An 8,275-nucleotide genomic window follows, 5' to 3' on the forward strand; every position below is an offset into this window, starting at 1 on the left:
GAGTCATCGGAAAGGAGAAAATGCTGGTGATGGGGTTGGCAAGGCGGAGACATTTTCGTGTATGTGTGTGGTTGGGGACAAGATAACACATCGAGTCTATTCCTGGGTAGACTATTCCAAACGGGAACAAGATTTAGCAGAATTACATAAACATTGTTTTATATGGCAACGTTTCACACTTTTCTCCCAATCTGGGATTGATCATATTAATTAACAATTATTGAGAGCTTACCCCATGCTAGGCTTTTTATGACCATTTGCTCAATTAATTTCCATCACAACCTTTAGGTGGAAGGTATTATGGAGAAGGAAATGGCAACCCACTCCAATATTCCTGCCTGGAGAATCCCAGGGACAGAGGAGCCTGGTGGGCTGACATCTATAGGGTCGCACAGAGTTGGACACGACTGAAGTGACTTAGCATGCATGCGTGCATTATGGCTATCAGCCTCATTTTACTGGTGGGTAATTGAGGCTTAGAAAGATTAACAAATTTACCCAGAGCCACACAGAGAGTAGGTGGTGTAGGGCAGAAACCACATTCTCAGCCACACACAAAACTGTTTACTGTCTTACCTGCCATTACAACCCTGCACGCCCTCCTTAAAGATGCCCATTTGCTTGTCCTTAATCATCTCGTTCTCTACAGTCTCCCTAGCTAATCACCTTCTCCAGGCACTCTTAGCAACACCTTTTCATCTCAAACTTTTATTGATTAGCACCAGCAGCAGCAGGCAGCTATTCATTCATTAAACCTTTTGCAAGTAACACCTCTGTGCCTCACAGTTCTAGGTGGTGAGTATTTAACAGTGAGCAAGAGAAATCCTTGCCCCCATGGAGCTCACTTTCTGGTAGAGGAGGTAGACCTTAAACAAATAGGCAGGTAGGTTTATGACATGATATTGAGTAGTGATAGAAAATAATTCAGAAAGTAGCATTGACATATATACTCTTAGTTCAGTTCAGTCGCTCAGTCGTGTCTGACTGTTTGCAACGCCATGAACCGCAGCACGCAAGGCCTCCCTTCCATCACCAACTCCCGGAGTCCACCCAAAACCATGTCCACTGAGTCAGTAACGCCGGCAACCATCTCATCCTTTGTTGTCCCCTTCTCCTCCTGCCCTCAATCTTTCCCAGGATCAGGGTCTTTTCAAATGAATCAGCTCTTCGCATCAGGTGGGCAAAGTATTGGAGTTTCAGCTGCAAAATCAGTCCTACCAATGAACACCTAGGACTGATCTCCTTTAGAATGGACTGGTTGGATCTCCTTGCAGTCCAAGGGACTCTCAAGAGTCGTCTCCAAAACCACAGTTCAAAAGCATCAGTTCTTCGGCACTCAGCTTTCTTTACAGTCCAACTCTCACATCTGTACATGACTACTGGAAAAACCATAGCCTTGACTAGACGGAACTTTGTTGGCAAAGTAATGTCTCTGCTTTTTAATATGCTGTCTAGGTTGGTCATAACTTTCCTTCCAAGAAGTAAGCGTCTTTTAATTTCATGGCTGCAATCACCATCTGCAGTGATTTTGGAGCCCAGAAAAATAAAGTCAGCCTGTTTCCCCATCTATTTGCCATGAAGTGATGGGACCAGATGCCATGATCTTTGTTTTCTGAATGTTGAGCTTTAAGCCAACTTTTTCACTCTCTTCTTTCACTTTCATCAAGAGGCTCTTTAGTTCTTCTTCACTTTCTGTCATAAGGGTGGTGTCATCTGCATATCTGAGGTTATCGATATTTCTCCCAGCAATCTTGATTCCAGCTTGTGCTTCCTCCAGCCCAGCATTTCTCATGATGTACTTTGCATATAAGTTAAATAAGCAGGGAGACAATATACAGCCTTGATGTACTCCTTTTCCTGTTTGAAACCAGTCTGTTGTTCCATGCTCAGTTCTAACTGTTGCTTCCTGCACTGCATACAGGTTTCTCAAGAGGCAGGTCACCGTGTGTAAAACAGCTAGCTAGTGGGAAGCAGCTGTTTAGTACAGGGAGCTCAGCTCTGGTGCTCTGTGATGACCTAGAGGGGTGTGATGTGGGTGGGTGTGAGGGAGGCTCAAGAGGGAGAGGATATATAGCTGATATATGTTGTTGTACAATAGAAACCAACACAACACTGAAAAGCAACTATAGCCCAATTAAAAATTAAAATAAATATTTTAAAAAGAAAAGAATTCAGAGGAAAGGCATAGCGAATGATGAGAGAAGTCCTCTGAGAGGACATGGAAGGAGACCCAGCTGAAGTTAGGGAGCAGGCTGTGTGAATATTTAGAGGAAGAACACATTTAGAGGAAGAACCAAAGATGGGAATAGTAAGTACAAGGGCCCTGAGGCAGAAATGGGATCAGTAGGAAAAAGCACGTTAAAGAGCCTAGTGGGCAGGAGGTCAGTGGAAAGCAGAGAATGCAGTCAGCAAAGGCAGACCACCAAGGGCCTCGTAAGCCATATGTGATGGAAAGATGCTGCAAGGCTTTGAGCAGGCTAGGAACACCCTCTGACTTCAGTTTTAAAAGCACCATTCTTGCTACATCACATCCCAGTTAAAATGTAAGAAGTCAATCAATCAATTAATCCTAACTGTTAGGTTTGATAGTCTATTCCTTGCTGGTCCCCATACTCTAAAATGTTTCTCTCGGCTTCAGTGTGATGCTTTTCTTCCTTCCCCAAACATCTTCTTTGCATTTCTTCAGCCTCAAATCTTCCCAGTTACCTGCTGCTGCTGCTGAGTCGCTTCAGTCATGTCTGACTCTGTGCGATCCCACAGATGGCAGCCCACCAGGCTCCGCCGTCCCTGGGATTCTCCAGGCAAGAACACTGGAGTGGGTCCCAGTTACCTGAGGAGGCCTTAATTCCCTGGCACCTGCACCTCCATCATGTCCCTCCTTACTTTGATCCCTTGTGTGAGTCTCCCTACCACGCTCCTCATATTAGGATCACCTGGACCACCAGACTTTATTCTGGGCATTGGCCTCAGCACACCACATGTTTTCAATGTGCGGTCAGGGTTGCAAACCGCTGTTCTAAATTTACAACCTGCTTCAGTCTCTCCAACCAAAAAGGAAAAACTGCATTTTTCTTTCTCTCTTCTGTCCATCAAAGTTCCTGAAAGCTCATCTAGTTCTGAAAGATCAGCTCGATGAGACTTCAGCATCCATGTGAATCACCTGAGGAACTTGTTAATTGCAGGGTCTGTTTCAGAAGATGGGGCTGGGCCCAAGATTCTTCATGTCTAATAAGCCCCCAGGTGACACAGTCAGACCACTCTTTGTAGTTAAGGGCTGGCCTGCTGGTCTGTACTCTCTTGCTTCCAACTCACTTTTTATTTTTTTTTTTCACTCACTGCCTTGTGGTTTTACCCTATGGTGTCCCTAAAATTGCCAGTGTTCCCAATGTCCCATCTGTTCCGCCTCTTCTGGGGCAGTGTCTGTAACAGGGAAGAGCACAGGCTTGGAGACCAGAGAGCCTGGGTTCAAACTGTAGCCCTCCCACTTACTAGCTCGGTGATGTCTCTGTGTCTCAGTACCCTCGTCTTGGGGAAGGGGGGAAGATCAAGATGATAGTCCCCACCTTGTGAGAATTAAGGAAGTTAGGACACATAGAGCTGTCAGAACAGTGCCTGGCACCCAAGGGCTTCATAAGCATTGGTGGTGTTCATCTCACAAGGCCTCTCAGCAGTATTTGACTCCACTGACTTCTCTTTGTTTAAATATTTCTCCTCCTGTAGCTTCCAGAATACCCTCCTCTCTCTTTGTTTGGCTGCACCTCGTGGCATGTGGGACTTAGTTTCCTGACCAGGGATCCAACCCGTGCCCCCTGCAATGAAAGTATGGAGTCTTAACCACTTGTGCATGTGTGCTAAGTCGCTTCAGTCATGTCTGACTCTTTGCAACCCTACGAGCTGTAGCCTGTCAGGCTCCTCCCATGTCCTCCTCCAGGGGATCTTCCCAACCCAGGGATCGAACCCGTGTCTCTATGTCTCCTGCATTGTCAAGTGGGTTCTTTACCACTAGTGCCACTGGGAAGCCCACTCCCACATTTTCTGCAGCATTATTTACAATAGACAAGAAGTGGACACAACTTGAATCCATCAGTGGACTTAGCACTGGACCACTAGAGAATTCTCCACCCCCTTCCCACTGAGTTCTCCACCTCCTCTCCAGCCGCTCTTCTTCCTGAGCCCTCTTGGATGATGGTGTTTCCTAGGACTTTGACTTAGGCTCTCGGATTTTTCTCACCTGACCTGAGCCATCTGACCCAGTGCCTTGGGTTCAGGTCCCACCCAAATGCACAGCTTTCCTGAATCTAGAATTTCCTCCTAGACCTTTCAGTTTCCTATCCATGTACCCAACAGCCTGCTGCCTGGCTCCAGGTATATTCTTTTTTTTTAATTTTTATTTTTACTTTACAATACTGTATTGGTTTTGCCATACATTGACATGAATCCACCACGGGTATACATGCGTTCCTAAACATGAACCCCCCTCCCACCTCCCTCCCCATGACATCTCTCTGGGTCATATTCTTTAATCCATTCAGCACATATCTACTAGTTTCCTGCTCTGCGCCTGACCCTGTGTCAAGTGCTGGGGGTACAGTAGTGGCCTGGGCAAAGACCTTAGGGAGCTCACAACCCAGAAGGGGGGTTCCGTGCTAATGATGCCACGATTGACTGATTGCAGTTGGAATGCAGGCACACTCAGTCGCTTCAGTTGTGTCTGACTCTTTGTAAACCCATGGACTGTAGCCCGCCAGGCTAATCTGTCCATGGGACTTCCCAGGCAAGAATACTGAAGTGGGTTGCCATGCCCTCCTCCAGGGGATCTTCTTGAACCAGGGATCGAATCTGCATCTCCTGTGTGCAATTTAAAGGTTCAGGGTGCTATGAGAGTGTATAATAGGGACCTGATCTTGTCTGGTGGTGACATATATTCTCTGGACTCCTCGTGTCCCAAACTGAACTCACTGCTTCCCAGAACCTGCCCCTCCTCTGCCCGTGTTTCTTAGATCAGTGAGCAGCACACCTATCACCTTACCCAGGCCAAGTCCTGGACCTCATGAATCCCACTCTCCCTCACTGACCACTTCCACCCAATGGGAGAATCCTTCCTTCTGGAAAACCAGCCTCTGGATAACTCCTGGCATCCTAAATTCTGACTGCCCTATGCTCAAGCAGCCTGATTTTTATCCCCTGGTAAAGTAGAAAAAGAGCAAATGAGGGGCTGAGGTTCATCCCCAGAAATGCAGACCCACTGTGTGTCCCGCTGCACCTGACTGTGGCCCCTCTATACGGGGGGTGAGGGGAGGCTGGGGCACGCATGTCTTCTCTTACTCTCAGCTGATAACTTTCCCCAATCAACCCTGTTTCTTAATCTACACCACATAAAGAAAAATGCACTCTGATTTTACTTTGTATGACACAAAGTGGCTATGTTTTACCAAAAAAGGAAACGATATATTTATTTTTTGCACTGTAAAAACTGTGTCTGCTTATAGTGATTAGTGTCTTTATTAGACCAGCTCTACAGCCCCATTTGGGACATAGGAGAAAACAATGTAGATACAGATATATAGGGCCTCCCAGGTGGCGCTAGTGGTAAAGAACCTGCCTGCCAAAGCAGGAGATACGAGAGACTCGGGTTCGATCCCTGGGTTAGGAAGATCCCCTGGAGGAGAACTTGGCAACCCACTCCAGTATTCTTGCCTGGAGAATCCTATGGACAGAGGAGCCTGGCGGGCTACAGTCCACAGGGTCGCAAAGAGTCGGGTACAACTGAGCGACTGAGCGTAGCTATATAGATAGAGAGCAACAATATCTGCTGGTAGCAAACATTTGTGGGTTTTTTTTTTTTTAGTTTTCCCACATTTGAACCCCTTACCTATTTGGAAGGATCCCCATTCAAGAATCTTGACTGATAGAATGACCATTAAAAAAATTTAGAAAATTTCATAGAGTAGAAGGAAGACAAAAACTCATTGCTCTACATCCAGAACAAAATAAATTATGAGTAATTTCTTCCAGTCTTTTACTACATACATATGTTGACATAATTGCAATTATTTAACTGTATAAAAATTTATATACTTTAAGCTAATTTTAAAATTGTTATTTCAAAGATGATATATAGTCAATGCAGAAAATTTGAGAATACAAAACCAAAAAAACCCCACAAAAAACCCCAAAAGTTACGATTCTGAGATAACCACTGTTAATAATTTGGTATATTTCCTTAAAAAATTGTCTCTACATTTTTACATTTCACATAGCTGAGAATGCACTGAGGATTCCAACTGTTTTATGCGTAGATAACTGAGACAATCTAACATTTCCTAGATAAAAGATTATATGAAGAGAAGCAAGGGGATAGATGTGAATAATGCTTGCCATTCACGTGATGTATTACTCAATACCAATTAGAGAGCCTTAATGGATTCAGAGATTTAAAGATGCGGAAAATCATTATGCAAGTTTCTTGGCAGTGAACACGCACATTATGCTGCCCTTCACAGCTCTGCTTCTACTGACAAAAATACAGAAGCCTTTTTGTTCAGCTGGTTTCCTGGCACAGTGTTCCAAGCTCTTAAAAAGTTTGTCCATTATGGGCAAGTGCAGAAACACAATAGAAATCACTATTGTTTTCAGTGTCATCAAACATGGCAAAGATACCACACGAATTGTGGGATGAATTATGGAGCCTGAGAAACACTTTTCCAGGAACTGAGAGAGGACTGGAACAGAGGAGAAACAGCTGACAAGCTGATTCAGTGAGGTGACAAGAAACGTGGATCCTGGGACCAGACTGCTCAGACTGGCTCTTGGTTCTTACCCCTCAGTCATTATGTGACCTTGGAGAAGTTACTTTAAACTCCCTGGGCCCGTTTCCTCATCTGTAAAATGAGGAGTGATATTTGCTGATATTTTCATTCAGATTTTTGCAGTCTCTTCAAAAGAGGGTGGGGTGAGTGTTAAGAATAACACCTACTCCAAAGAGCACTATTTAACTGGAGAGAATTGAATACATGAGTAAGTAAAGTGCTCAGCTCTACTAACTGAGCAGCAGGGTCCACATATGACACAGAATTCGACTGGATCACGGCATTTGAGAAGCCTTATAAGTTCTTTATATCACAAGTTTTCTTTTCCTAAATTATCTCATTTTTATTAAAATTTTTACTGAATGAAAGCATGCATTCAGAAAAATGCACAAAGCCCAGCTTGATTTTAACAGAATGAACACACTTGTGAAATCACCACCCAGGTCAAGAAACAGGATGACCAGTGTCAGAAATCTTCTCTCATAGCCCTTCTTGATCAGTATCTCCTATTATCATGACTTCTAACACCATAGAGTAGTTTTGTCCGTTTTTTAACATTTTATAAATACAATCATATGATATGTACTCTTCTGAGTTTAGCTTCCTTCACTCCATGCTATGTTTATGGGATTCATCCATGTTGCTGCCAGTAGCAGTAATTTATTCATTCTCAGCACTAAATACATTCAGTTGTATGATTATGTCAAGATGAAACAATGCATTCTATTGTTGAAGAACATTTGGGTTGTCTTTAGTTTTTAGGTTATTGAGACTGATATATCTGTGAATATTCTTGAATCTTCCAATCCATGAATATGGTATTTCCCTCCCTTCCTTTATTTAGATCTTCATTCATTTCTCTCAGTAATGTGTATAGTCTTATACACTTTTCATTAGATTTGTTCCTAGATATTTGTTGCCTTTTTGATGGCCTTGTGAATTGTCATATTCTTGAATTTCATAAATTGTAGCTGGTTAGTACTGGTAACTGGTTAGTAGAAGTATTGGTAGTTGCATAAAGACAATGTTTCCAGCAACATTGCTAAATTTAATGAATAAATTAGTTGATTGTTTTTCTCTATCATTTGTTTTCCTATTTCATTCATTTTTGGTCTTGGTATTTCCTTCCTTCTACTTCGCTTGAGCTCAGTTTTCTATTCTTTCTCTAGCTTCTTATTCTATGAGGGAAAGGGATCCTCTTCTGTTCCCGTTGTCTGGTCTCCTGATCTGGATCAATGGAGTTTGTGAAAAGCAGTGTCCTGGGTCACCACCGGGTCTCCCCCTCCATCCTTTTTCCCACCTCAGTGCTTTACCGTGAGACTCTTCACCTTCAGGAGGCTAAGTGCCAGCCTCAGGCTGCCCTACCCTCTCTCCTTTTGTTATTTTCGGGTTGCAACTTCATTTAGTTGCAGAAAGGTATGTGCAAGAAGGACAGGAATTTAAGAACAGTGTGCTGGATATCTCAA

This window comes from Capricornis sumatraensis, chromosome 19, assembly GCF_032405125.1.
Source record: "Capricornis sumatraensis isolate serow.1 chromosome 19, serow.2, whole genome shotgun sequence".
NCBI classification, from domain to species: Eukaryota; Metazoa; Chordata; class Mammalia; order Artiodactyla; family Bovidae; genus Capricornis; species Capricornis sumatraensis.